Consider the following 14,656-nt stretch of genomic DNA (forward strand, 5'->3'; position numbering starts at 1 on the left):
TTATTTTATTTTATTTTATTTTATTTTATTTTATTTTATTTTATTTTGAGAGATTTATTTATTTATGTATTTATTTTGAGAGATTTATTCATTTGTTTATTTACGTGTTTATTTATTTTGAGAGAGAAAGAGAGAGAGAGGAATACGCAGGGGAGGGGCAGAGAGATAGGAAGAGAGAGAATCCCAAGCAGGCTCCACACTGTCAGTGCAGAGCCTGATGTGGGGGCTCAAACTTATAAATCATGAGATGGTGTCCTGAGCCAAAATGAAGAGTCAGACACTTAACCCGGCTGAGCCACCAAGGTATCCCTCTTACTGAATTTTTTTTTCTGGTTTCTCTTCTTCTGTCCAAATTCTAAATTCTCTGTATTCTCAAGTATTTTTCTTTGTTTCACTTCTTTCTCATTGTAAACTTTCCATGAATTATGTATTCCATGTCAGTGACTTTTAATGCCCTGTGACTCAACTTCTTTCTCTCATTCAGAGACTATGTTGAGTTCTAGATTTATCTTAAACACAACACAAAAACTAAACTAAAATGCTGGGACAGAGTTTGAGAGGGAGAAGTCTATGAGTCCTTTAGTTATCAGCAAACTCAGGAGTAAAAGAAGCATGAATCACAGAAGAAGTCAGGCTGCAAGGCAGTGAGGAAAAGCGTCAGCTGACTCCACATGCCGAAGCTGGCATAATTCCAGATGCAGGGCAAGGGTTGGGCGTATACACCCTGACATCAATCAGTCATTGGACTCAGGCCGCTGTCAAGAAGAGGATGTGACTTTGTGCAAATTTTGTTCTTTTTAGTCTAGGACATTCTCTGGAGTGAATCTTGATTATAATCTGTCAGTCAGCAACTTTCTTAACCACTGGGTAAATGAGTTATTTCTTGAAGGGATGGGAGTGATCTGGATAACACTGTGCACAAACCAGTCTCTCTAATGAAATCCTTACCTCAGTAAATAGCATTATCCTAATACCAAGATAGAAACAAGAAGGCTCCCCTCTCCTTGAACTGTTTCTTCTCTTTCAAGTTGGAAACAAAACTGCTTCAACTTTCCCCTCCAGAATTTACTTGGGAGACTTTCTACTATATAATTTTCTATAATATGTCTCTTGCCAAGAGTTCTCTTGCCAAGACCTTTACCAAGATCATGGTTATATCACGTTTGGATAATTTGATTTTTTAATTGGTGTACCAATTAAATGACCAATGGTCATTACTAACCACCATTAAAACATAAATATAGAATTTATCTTTTGCAAATATACTGGATAATTGTGTCTCGATTCACTATAAATTACAGACATTTGTTTACAGGTCTACTTTAAAAGCACACAATATTGGGGTGCCTGGGTGGCTCAGTCTGTTGAGCCTCTGACTTGGGCTCAGGTCATGATCTCGCAGTCCGTCTGTGAGTTCCAGCCTGGCATCGGGCTCTGTGCTGGCAGCTCGGAGCCTGGAGCCTGCTTTGGATTCTGTGTCTCCCTCTCTCTCTGCCCCTCCCCTGCTAATGCTCTGTCTCTCTCTGTCTCAAAAATAAATTAGAACATTAAAAAAAATAAAAAACATACAATATTTACATTATATTTGAAGAAACATCTAGTAATAAGCAGGTTGTATGATAAACATCTGCTAATTTTCCTGGTTAACTTATGTTCATGTTTCTTAAGAAAAGGACAGAAGAAACTATAGATATTAAATAATCTCAGCATTTTACCCTTATAAAACATAGAAAATAACTTCATACCAGAAACTTCGTACAACAATTTATTGCAATCACCACAACATGTCACAGAGCTGTCTGTTGAAGGTGTGGTTTGATAGGTCCACCTTGAAACTAACCTACCTGAGAGAACTAAGAGCCTTCTGGACAAAAAAAAAAAAAAAAAAAAAAAAAAAAAAAAAAAAGGCAGAAAATAGTCCCTAATAAGTGATTGGTCTAAAATAATGGTTTGGTGACTATATGCATGATTCAAAATAGGGAGGGAGATAAGGAAGGGAGAGAAATGCAGGGGTATTTTTGTACCTCATTAAATTTGTTCACTTTTCTATGGAATTATGACTGAGTTCAAAGGAGGACATCAAAAAAATTAAAAAAAAATTGTTCAGAATTTTGTACTTCTGTGAACTGAATGTTATGTTTTAAATACAAATAAATCAGTATTTTTAATGACACAAAATACGAAGAGATTAAGTACAGATTTGTATAGTTTAAAGAATTGTTGGGGCACCTGGGTGGCAAGTCTGACTTCAGCTCAGGTCAGTCTGACAGTTCATGAGTTTGAGCCATGCATCAGGCTCTGTGCTGATAGTCCAGAGCTTGGAGCCTGTTTCAAATTCTGTGTCTCCCTCTGTCTCTGCCCCTCCCCTGCTTGTTCTCTGTCTCTCTTTCTCTCAAAAATAAATAAACATTTAAAAACATTAAAAAAAAAAAAAAGAATTGGCAGAGCTAAAGAAACAGCATCTAAGCATCCAAAATTATTCTAAAAATCATACCACAAAACTGAATTGCCAGGAGAGAGGCTTACTCTGCCACAACCTGGAAGCTTCCAAGGCAACTTCAGCCTTGATGATTATGCTACTTCTGCCATCATCCATGCCAAGAAACGTGGGCTTTCATGTTCTGCCTTTCTCCCAGTTTCATTTATTTATTTATTTTTCTCCCAAATTCATTTATTTCCAAATCAGTGTCTCGCATGACTTACCCAAGCTAAGTCACATCTGGAACTGTGTCTGCAGAGCTTCCTGAAAAATGACTCTAGTTTTCTAGTCTCTGAAATTTGAAGGCACACTAGGGTGAAGTTAGTGTCTGGTGCAACTCCCCATCATATCTGTTACAGCATTTTTTTTTCTCATACAAAATAATCTGTGAGATTCTGGAAACACAAACCAGCATGGCTTTTGATCCAATGTGCCAGAGACAGCACAAAGTCATAGTAAAGAGATTCTCGTGTTTCAGTGGAAGGCAACACACAAATTTGAAGGGAATGAATAAACAGTAGCAATAGCACCCACATCAGGAGGCTGTTGTGTAAGTGTCCTCAAAAGCACAGAAACACCATAAAATTTAAAAACAGACAGAGGCAATTCCAATTGTGGGAGTATTTTGTTTTCTGATGTTGGTGGTACAGGCAGAAGTGAGGTGCATTTATGTGGTTTCCTCTGGCAGATTAACTCATTCATTAACAGGCTAAAATGACTTGCTTTTGAACGTAGCAAATGAAGCTATGCGTAAAAAAGAATACAAGTAAAAAATAAGGGAAACTTATAGTAGGCCTACGGACTACTCTGATAAGGTTAATAATAAAGAAAACACTAATTCTTAGTGGTTTGTACATGTTCCGGAAATAGAAATTTTCCTAATTCTTCCATGCTTTGTGGCCAACAGCTTACATAAGAATCAATGGCTTCAGAAACATTGACAAGACTTTAAAAACAAATGAGAATCATTTGACAAGTAAAGCTATGAGTTATTTTAAACAACTACTGAAATCTCATATTAAAACTTAAGGGAAGTAATGGAAGAAAGAAAGGGAAGGAGGGAAGGAAGGAAGGAAGGAAGGAAGGAAGGAAGGAAGGAAGGAAGGAAGGAAGGAAGGAAGATGAAAAGACTACAGAATCTCAGAAAAGGAAAAGTCATGTAGTTTTTAAGTAACTAATAATGCTAGCAGGTAAAAATATAGTCAGTAAAATGCTAAGAAAATATATAGTTCAATATATGGAAATTGTTCCATCCTCAAACAGTGTAATAAGGTGATATATTGATGGCATGCAACATATGCTGAAGAAATTTATGTGAAACACCTCTATATTGAAGATGATGAGTGAACAGATTTCCCCAGGAAATGTCTTGCATTTACAAGATTTGTAAATCATGGTTAAATTCAATAAAATATTTTCTGCTGTGAAAGCCAGTGGAAATAAATAATGACCAAGATATATTTAAAATGTGGCCTTCATATCTGGAAATAAAAATATGTGTCAGCATCTGTACAAATAGTACCACATCAATGATTGGTTTTATTAAGGGTTTCACTTCTCTTGCAAAAAACAAACAAAAAAACCCTCGCATCACATTTTTCACAGAGAGGTGCTATTGTCAAAAATTCTTGGAAGTGAAATATTACTTGAGGATGTTACAAAATGGTTTTTTAAACAAAGATGAGTTCACTCAAGAGCACTTGAAGTACATGAAAACTTTGACCAAGAACATATAAATCTTGTGCAGCACACAGAAATTTGGTAGCTTAGCCAAAGAAGAGTTCTCAATGAGGTGTTTGAGCTGAAAGGTAATTTGGAGAAGTCATTTTCATAAAAGTAACATCAGGCTTTGATGAGTATTTTGAAGATGAGGCATGACTACAGAAATTAGCTGACTCTCAGATATTTTTCATCACATGAACTTATGGAATAAGGACCCAGTGTCATGTGGAATATGTTTTGTCTTTGAATGACTACAGTCATTGCTTTAAAAGGAAACAATCTTTGGGCAAATCATTCTGCAAAGGAAATGTGGAAGTGTTTCCGGTTTTTCGGTCTTGATAGGGAGGGAGAATATCAGAATATTCTAAATATTATTGAAAACCACCTGAAGGAGCTACATATCAAAATCGAAGAGAATCATGCCCTGCTTTTCAATACAAGTGAATGACTGGGAGAGGGACGTCTTATGTAAATCTTCTGTTCAGTCAGACAGTGGATTTTAGCAAAGAGGAAGAACTTTGTGAGCTGAAGGGTCCTCATTCACTTGAGATGAGATTTGCTGATCTTTCCTAGATGAAGTCTGGATTTCTGTTCTGCCATTAGTATGAAAGCAGTAAACATTTTGCTGAAGTTTTCCGCAACTTGTATAGGCGAACAGGCTTTTTTATTTTCTTTTATTTTGTTTAGTAAGAATCATGAGCAAGGACAGAAATCATTTCATTTAACTTGAAAATGAAATCTGTGTGTGTTAACTCGAATTTGACCCCAATTGAGTACTTGTAGAGAAAAAGGAATTTCTTGTAGAGAAAAGGGAATAATTCATATTAATAAGTTTTAGTTCATTTTTATTTTTAGTTTCAAAAATAACTTTGAATTTATAGATGCATCTATGAAAGGCTACACATGTCTATAATAATTTTGTACTGCTAAATTGCTACTTGAGCCCGAACATGTCCCTTAGTATAAAAATATTGATTGGCACATGACTTGTGTCAAATTTGCCACAGTCTGTACATTTTAATTAAAGCTTCTTTGGTTTAGTTTTTGTAGTTCTGCTATTCAAAATGATAAAAAAATGTTATAAATAAAATTCATTAAAATCAATTTATGATTTTTATATAAATTTATTCTCTTGAGTCTTTCAAAAAAATTAAATCCCATTTTGACTTACCATAGCCATTAACCAAAATGTGTTGTTTGCCTTATGCATTTATAAAATTTATGAAAAAGAAAGAAGTTAATACAAAAATAACCATAAGTGCCTTGTGGGGGATGTTCTTGAAAAATTGACTAAAACCCACTTATTTAATATAAAAAATAGTCCAAAAGATACCATGTAACATATGTCATGTACCACAATAATCTTGTGGAGTAGAAATTTATAATATGACAATTAGGCCTATTTGGATGAGAAAAATGGATTTAAAATAGAAAATTTGTTTGAAAAACAAAAATTAAGAAAAAAAAACCCTGAAGGTATTTTTACCAGCATTTTTGACTTTCATTGGAATTGATGTCCATGGTGGAATAGAGAATCATATAAATAAAGTATGCCAATAAACTGGCCAAAATAAACAGATTCACAGAAAAAAAAAATTCCCTTCACTATTATTATGGGGTTATAATCTCTATAATTTATTGATCACACTAATGCATATAGGCATTATAATTTTGTGCAAGGGCTAAAAATATTTAAATGGCTCCTTCAGGGTAAAAATATTAAAGGAAGCTGATATCCAATATGTAATATTTATTCTGAGCTTTAGTCATCTATGATTTTTTTCAATTAAAAATATTACTGAGAAGGTAAAGCTCATGAATGCATAATCAATATAGATAAATATATTACAGTAGTTATTTTTTTAATGTTGCATAGTATATACCCTCTTGCTGTATAAGAAATAAATTGTATTTTATTTTTTTAAGTGTATTTATTTTATTTTTGAGAGAGAGAGAGCACATGTGGGAGGAGCAGAGAGAGAGGGAGAAAGAGAATTTCAAGCAGACTTCTTGTTGCCACCACAGAGCTTGGCGTGGGGCTCAAACCCACGAACTATGGATCATGACCTGATCCGAAACCAAAAGATGGACGCTTGATCTACTGAGTCACCCACAGGCCCCAGAAATGGATTTTAAACAATCTTACGTGGAAGACTAGTTAGCATTTCATAAGTCTATAATTTCTGAATGAGAAGGGGATCTATAACCTGTTGTAACAAAGATGAAAAGCTTCCAGAATCTCTTGTGTTAAAAATACACAATCAAACAAGTAAACAAATAGTACTTCAAAGTGTGAAATTCGCCTCCAAACAAATAAGACCACATATGTTATTTTTGATCCATGAAATTAGAGGAAGAAATGCCAGTAGACACAGAAATCATGTTTGAAAGACAAATATTGCCTAAGATTTCACAAGGATTAAAAATAAAAACAAAAATAAGAAAGACCAGACAGGAAAGGGAGTGGGTTGTCTGAAATGGCACAGCTGTCTCCAGAGAAGTTGCAAGTTTTTCATTATCACACAGTCTTTAACAGCCAAAATGTGCATCTCAACATGAAAATCACACAGCCCTCTAAATACAGGATGGGAAGCAATTTCTCACTCCGAAACTCTGCCTTTGAAAAGCTACCTATTAAACAATTTGTGTTCTAGAAATAGAGAATGTGTGTTTGTTGTTGGCTCAGGCTCTGCTTTATTTCTCCAAGGTCAGACTTAAAAAAAAAAAAAAAAAGGATTAAAGGGACACTGAGGTGACTCAGTTAAGCATCGTACTCTTGATTTTGGCTCAGGTCACAATCTCAGGTTTCGTGAGTTTGAGCCCCACATCAGGCTCTCTGCTGTCAGCAACAGAACCTGCTGCAGATCCTCTGTCCCCCGTTCTCTCTCCACCCCTCTCTGGCTCATGCTGTCTCTCTGTCTTCCTCTCTCTCTCTCTCTCTCAAAAATAAACAAACATTTAACAAATAAAATTTTTAAAAGGCATTAAAATCAACATTACAGCCATGGAACTTGAAAATCTGTTACTAAAAGTAATATACATGAAAGAGAATCCTCATGTATAAATCCATATTAATTCTATTAAAATATGTACATAATTACATGGAACATAATTTTACAAGTTGTTTGAGAACCTATTTTATCTTTGTCTGGTAATTAATTCTTTGGAAGTACTACAGTCAGAGTTTTTTCCTCAATAAGAAAAGCTTCATCCATACATACCTACCACCTTTTCATTCTCATGGTTCCAGGTGACTATAAAAATCACATATGGCTGGTATTGTAGGATTAGAATATAAAGGGGTAGATACAATTTCCTTAGCCACATGGCTAATGAAAACTCCTTCCTCAAAATGAAATTATACTCCTCTTCCTCCAGTCTTAAAGTATTTCCTTGTTCAGTTGGTGTGAGTATCAACCACTAAAAGGCAAATGGGAGTGGAGGCAAATGGGAGTGGAAAAGTGAGAAATTTTGAAGAGAAAGAATAAAGGAAAAGGAAGAAATAAAAAATGGAGGGGAATATTTGCCCCCATTGTGACAAACGTCAACTCACAAGACTCTTTCCTTTAGGATTACTAACAACTACTCTTCATTTTTATTTTAGATGCTGTTTATTACTTGCATCCTGGTAACATGGTAATCCTAAAACTTCAAGAAATATTCTCCAAAATGCTGAATATGTCTGGAATTAGTAAGTAAAACCAAATGTTATAAATGTGTAGCTCATTATCATATAATTTGCGTAATAGTGAAGATCAAATCTGATGACGTGTATCCACATACCATTAAAATCTGCTATGATTAGCTTAACTATTACTAGTTTTAGTATCATTTCATGCCTATGGCACTGTAAAGATGACCATAACATATAAATATACTCTATTCATTTGAATGCCCTAATCAGAATAATGAAAACAACCCAAACTCAGTAGATTTACAGTGGGGGATAGGAGAGAATACTAAAAACTCTCAAGCAATAATGATGCATCTTAGTTTTTGAACATTTTATTAAGATACAATTTATGTACCATAATATTCACCCACTTAGCTGAACAATTCTATGGCTTTTAGGTATTTTTACAGAGCTGCACACCATAACCATAATCTAATATTAAAACATTTTATTTATAACACAAAGAAATCTCATAACCATTTAACTGTTGCCCCTACAGAAACCCCAGGAAAGGACTAATATACTCTCTGTCTTTATAGATTTGTCTATTCTGGACATAGGATCATATAATAGATAGTTTCCCATCAGCTGCTTCCACTTAGCATTATTTTTGGAGGTTTATCTATGTTGTAGACTGTTGTGCACTGTATTTTTTATTACTATATTCTTTATTATTATTATTAATATTATAAATTATTACTAAACATCCTTCCCTATCTATTTTGTGGATTATTTTCACTTTTTAGCTATTATGCATAATCCTGAATAACAGCTACCTTGAAGAATTAAACAATAGTAAATTGATAAATAGACATATGCTGGCCATCCTGGAACAGAACCTTGTTTCCCAAGAAAACTGTTACAAAGACACAAATCAAGGTTATATTAAGATATAGTTGAACTTTCACTAGATATGATCCAGTTTCTCATTTTATAAAGCATATGGACATAATGTTATTTGTCAAAGTCTTTATTTTCTTACCAATTATTTGGTGTTACACTGGACATCTGAGAATTTAACTTTTAGGCTAGAATCTAATATTTTTCTGAATCCTTGATTCTATTAATAGGGTCAAAGTATAATTTTCAAAAGTTAAAGACATTAAACTCATACAAATATAAAACCTGTGCGTGTCAAAGTTGTACTTTACTCATGAATGAGGGAACAATAAAATAGTAAAAGTGGTTCTAAGGGCATTTTAGAAACATAATTTATAGGCATTAGAAGAAGAAGAATGTTAGAATTAAGATTCTGTCAGATACTAAGCTAAGGGCAATAAAATCATAACCTTGGGGATTGTTACTTTTTTTCCACGACAAAAATCTTTAGGTTAACGAAACAAATCTGTTATCTTGACTTTAATCAGCATGTAAATAAAAAGTCAAACACTGGTAAATTTTCCTGTAGAATAAAATAATTCATGAAAATGCCATTGTAGGACATTAAAAAAACATCCTGACACATTTTCCACCCTTATCTATTTTCTGACTTTTGGAAAAATTTTCTTAATAACACTGTGCTACAGGAAGTTGGTAGATGTAGCTAATGTTACAAACTTTGTTATTACTGAAAATATTTTTCATCTTTGTGTTGTATGTGTTTTGGTAATCACTGAAAGAGTAATATTGGGGCACCTGGGTGGCTAAGTTGGTTAAGTGACCAACTCTTGATTTCTGCTCAGGTCATGATCTCCCTGTTCCTGGGATGGAAACCCACCTCTGGATCCACCCTGGGTGTGGAGCCTGCTTAAGATTCTCTCATTCTCTCTCTCTCTTTCTCTCTCTCTCTCTCTCTCTCTCTCTCCCTCCCTCCCTCTCTCTCCCTCTTCCCCCCGACCACCCATTTACACACATGCTTATATGCTTACACACGCTCTCACTCTCTCTCTCAAAAAAAAAAAAGAGTAATACCATATTACCTTGAGGAAAGCATAATTTTACTTGCTAAGTTTCCATGACTTTTTTATTTTCTAACTTTGTGTGTTTGAAAATGTTCCTTTTAATAGTTAAATTTAGTTAATATAATAGAAGGTTTGTCTTATCTATAGCTAAGCAACAAATCTTAGCATAAAAACAAACACATGAAACTACTGAATAAATTGGACCATGGCATGGGAAAATCTCTCTTAATGTTTTAATTGATCTCTCCATTATCCAGGGCATTATTAAAGACCTATCCTATCATGTCTATTTAACAAGAGAATCAGGCAAAATTAATAACCTGTGAAAGTAAAATGCCAAGCATTTATTAAATCAAGGTACTATGTGTGGTTACTTTTATATTCCTGCCCTGAAGAATGATATAAAAAATTATAGGAAATTTTAAGATGCACACCTAAAGAGTTATTGATTTGGAAAGTACAACTGACAAATTATAGTTTGTAAGTCATATGGAGTCACATAAAAATCACATGGCATGAGCTACAGTCTCCTGTATGGAGGCACACTTCTGCACACAGGCTATGCTCTAATACTAATAGAAATTCCAAATACTGGCCCTGATCCATTCTCCACTTATCCTGAAATTAACAATAATGCAAGCAATAATGGTGATATCCATTGATTTAGCTAGTTTTCTGCTCTTTTTTAAATTTTTTTAATGTTTATTTATACTTGAGAGAGAGAGAGAGAGAGAGAGGGAGAAGAGGGGAGGGGCAGAGAGAGAGAGAGAGAGAGAGAGAGAGAGAGAGACAGAGACAGAGACAGAATCTGAAGCAGGCTCCAGTCTCTGAGCTGTTAGCACAGAGCCCAACCTGGGGCTCAAACTCATGAACTGTGAGATTATGACCTGAGCTGAAGTTAGATGCTCAACCAGTTGAGCCACCCAGGCGCCTGGCTAGTTTTCTTTTCTTAAATTGACAGGCCTACCCAACTATATTTAGCAGAGGAAGTAAACTTACTCTTTAGACTCCTCAGCTATTCTGACAACTTCATTCATTTGACTACAAACCTTTTTTAAGTAAACTTGAACAAAAAGCCAATTCCTCATGAAAAGAACTGCGAAAGAAAGTCTTGGAGCAACACATGTAACCTACTCTATCAGCAGCCAGACAAATAGACACATCGCAATTAGTCCCCAAGGAAATTAGACATTACTTATATATGGGGCTGCTGATGTACCATCCAGAATAGACAGTAGAAGTCTGTGCTTAAACTGATGTTATTTAATGAAAAATCATATATTTAATATGGAGACACACTGTGTCAGAGAATTAAATAGAAGCTATAATTTTATTACCTTACTTCCCCCCCTTTTTACAGTGGTTTTAGGGAATTATAATTTCCTCAATTCCCTTTTTTACCCCAAAGTAATAGATTTATATTAAAAATGAAAAAAAAAAAAGGTGTGAAAGGTTATATTTTTCTCCCTTTGGTACCACCATTTTGTTGCTACTGAGGGACTATAGAAGAGGGTGGCTACTACTGTTTCATTAAACCAGGATCTCTGTGAAGTTCAGCTGCAGAACATGTGTTCTACTTTTCTTTTGAAAATGTGCTCTATTAAAACCACATTCTTTTGCCAGTCCAAATTCATGAAAGTCTACATGTCTCTGTTTGAATTATCCAAATTCTGCCTGTGAGGCAACGGATGTAAAGTAAAAATGACGAAGCCACAACACAACAGTCTTGAAAGTTGCCAGTTGTTGTATGGCTGATTGAGATTCGGCAACTGTACCAGTTGAGAAAAGAGCCAAGACAGGTGATAGTGACCAGTATACAGCTGTGTGGAGCCAGCACTCATAGGCTGGTGCCTGTTAAAGGCTTGAAAGAGCCTTCCAGTAATTTTATTGGCCTCAAAACTGGAAGTGGCATCTTGTATTCTTCAATAGAATCCGGAATTGAGGCCTGATGAAGGACTTATTACAAATAAATAATGATATAATATAAAGAATAATACCATACAATTATAATATAATAATAAATAAAATAATTTGTCCCTATCACAGGTAATCTTTCCAATCCCCCAGAACAAATGGGAAGAGAAATAACTATCGTGTCTAATCAGAAATCACTTGCAATTTCAAACAACTATTTATCAGGACCTCTTGAAATAAGACATTCTAATCCTGGAAATTTACAAAAGATGCAATGAGAGAGCATCTACACTACTTTCTGATAGAAAAATTACACAGGTAGAGTAAAATTGAGTACTTTTTCAGTGGTATAAAATATGTTTGGTCAAGGGTCTGTGGTAGCGGTGGTGGAAAGATGTGGCAGGAAATGAAAGGGAAAAGGTAGATTGCTACCAGATCACAGGATTTTTGCTTTCCTGAAAATTTTGGAATTATTTCTGGGAAGTCAGAAGGGTTTTTGAAAAGGGGAAATTACATGATCTAAACTATATTTCAGGAACATAACTGTTGTGCAAGGAAGAATAAACCACTAGCAATATTTCAGTCAAATGGGCACTCTTTCTCGTAAGCAGCATTGCAAATCGCTAAGGCAGTTCAGCTCGACTACTGAAAATAAGGAAAGCGTTAAAAAGTTGTGGGTAGGTCCCATCTGAAGAGAGGATTAAACTATCAAAGGAAAACAAAAGGTTCTAAAAGCTTTGATCTAAAGAATGATTTTAGATCATTCTCACAATGTCCCAGAGATCAATTAATGCAATTCCCCAAGAAAACTCAGAACAGACCTGGCAATCTCCCGGGAGTTTTGGAACTTTCACCCTCTGGAGTTTCGGAACCAGCCAGATTAGAATCTATACCTGTGCATATGGACATCTGTGATGCCAAAGTCATCTTTACCACACATTTTCACATTCTACAAGCTTAACAACTAGTAAAAATATAAAGTTTAAAGACAATACCTCTTCAAAGTCACATTTAATTGTTAAACATTTATGTAAGCTGGGAATTGAGTAGGCCACCTGGCAATTTTACAAGGTGAAAAAATGCTTTACTCAAAATGACAGTTTTTGCTTCTATTTCCCTGGTGTGAGAGTTCACTAATTATTTGCCACTGTAAGTAAGTTTCACAGTGTTAAGAAACTGAACTTAAGATTATTATTGTTCACGTTGGACATTCAGAATCATCCCTGAAGTATTTGTAATTTCAAACACATTTGTTATACCAGTGTGAAACATTGTTTATTCATGGCACTATATGTATTAGTTAGGTACTCTTTAATTTTAGATTAAAAAAGCCAAAAAAAAAAAAAAAAGCATAAAAAAGTGCACTTTAGAAGCCAAGTGGACAATGACTTGAAAAGAAGTTAATTTCAAAGATTTCAAGTAAACTAACAGTTACAAAAATGTCAGAAATACTAACTAAACCAGAGTGACAACACTTTTGTTCTAAAAGTAGAATATTTAAACCAAGGCTGATCCTTAGATGGCACAATTTGAAAAAATAAGTTAACAAGACACAAAATGGATTTCTAATACTATTAAAATTGCTCTAAATTCTAGCTATGAGAGTTAGAAACAGGATGGTAATAAACGTTGGATCGTTCAAGTTGTCCCAGTGTAATTAACAGTTTTTGCTTTCACTGTCAAAGGCATCCCAGTTTGAATAATAAACTATATGAACACCTGAGTCATAACACATCCCTGAAAATTATCTTAATTATCCAGGAAGTGAAATGTAATTGAAGAAATAGGCTTATCAAAATTGATTTTCAGTAGAAGTGGAAATTTTAAAAATATATGTATTTTATTAAAACCTGACCAAAAAACCTAACATATACATGCAACCATAATTTGGTATTTCTTTATTTACAAATAAGTGCATTCAGTGTTATAAAACTACTTTAAGGATCACTTAGCTGCCTCTTACAAGTTTAATATGCTGAAATCAGCACATTTTTCATTAGCTATGTGTTGTCTGATATTTTAATTTTGCACCAGTTTTCTTTTGAGTAGGTTTTGTATGTTCCATGGCTTTTCATCTCCCCCCCCGCCTCAATCTCTTTCTATAAATTAAAAGACTAAACAAAATACCCTTGAAGTATTCAGATAGATTTTTATTTCAGTAATCTACTATTCTCTGTATATCTATGGATTAATCATCTATAATATTTATATTTATTTATATATTTCTACTTAGTACTATGATTTTTTTTTCAGTTTCATCTACCATTTTTTCCATCGTATGCCTTCTATTGCATTGACAAAGTTTCCACATTTACTTCCTTCAGATAATTTTGAAATAACAGACTTGATTTTTATCATATTTTGAATATTGTTTTAAACATAATTAGCGTCACCTAACAAATGTGCATTACTGTAGCACGTTTACCTACTTCTAAAATTCCCTGTCCTCACATTCATCTATTTACATGGTATAAAGCCTTGAGTTTAAACCTTTTTTAGCCAAACTCGAAAATAATAATTTTAATATTTAACAGTTGTATTTACTAATATTTAATCAATTACTTTGATCAACTTCCCTACATTTCTTTCATACCATAACTGGATTTTACTTTTTCCTTCTAAAATAAATTATTTTAAAGTCATAGTGTGTTTTTTAAGCTTCAAAATCTTTATGTAATCTAAAACTAGTCTTATTTTGCTTTCACCTTGAATGATATGGTATGTTCACTAAATATTAAACTTTAACTTGACTCTGATTTACCTTCAGTACTCTGAAGATGTCACCATCGGTGGTACAAAGTGTACTATATGTTTCCATCATGAATTTTTCAATTTACTCTTTTATCTTTATTTTTCAGTTTCAATCTGTTGTGACCAGATATAAGGTTATATATATATAATATATATATATATTTTTTTTTTCGTTACAACTTGCATTGAATTTTGTATCTGGGAAATTTTATCAAT

At 34.0% G+C, this 14,656-nt stretch overlaps 1 long non-coding RNA gene across 2 annotated transcripts in view; it reads left to right on the forward strand.

Annotated features, from left to right (window-relative positions):
• The first annotated feature begins 7,255 nt into the window (after window positions 1-7,255).
• The window catches only part of LOC121028078 (uncharacterized), a 96,153-nt gene continuing 88,752 nt past the window's right edge, over window positions 7,256-14,656 (forward strand). For both annotated transcript variants that reach the window (XR_005789079.1, XR_005789091.1), the window contains exon 1: window positions 7,256-7,892. This is a non-coding gene — a long non-coding RNA (uncharacterized LOC121028078). The remainder of the gene's footprint in view (window positions 7,893-14,656) is intronic.

The sequence above is a fragment of the Herpailurus yagouaroundi genome, unplaced genomic scaffold (genome assembly GCF_014898765.1).
Source record: "Herpailurus yagouaroundi ecotype Mexico unplaced genomic scaffold, PumYag 28, whole genome shotgun sequence".
NCBI lineage: Eukaryota > Metazoa > Chordata > Mammalia > Carnivora > Felidae > Herpailurus > Herpailurus yagouaroundi.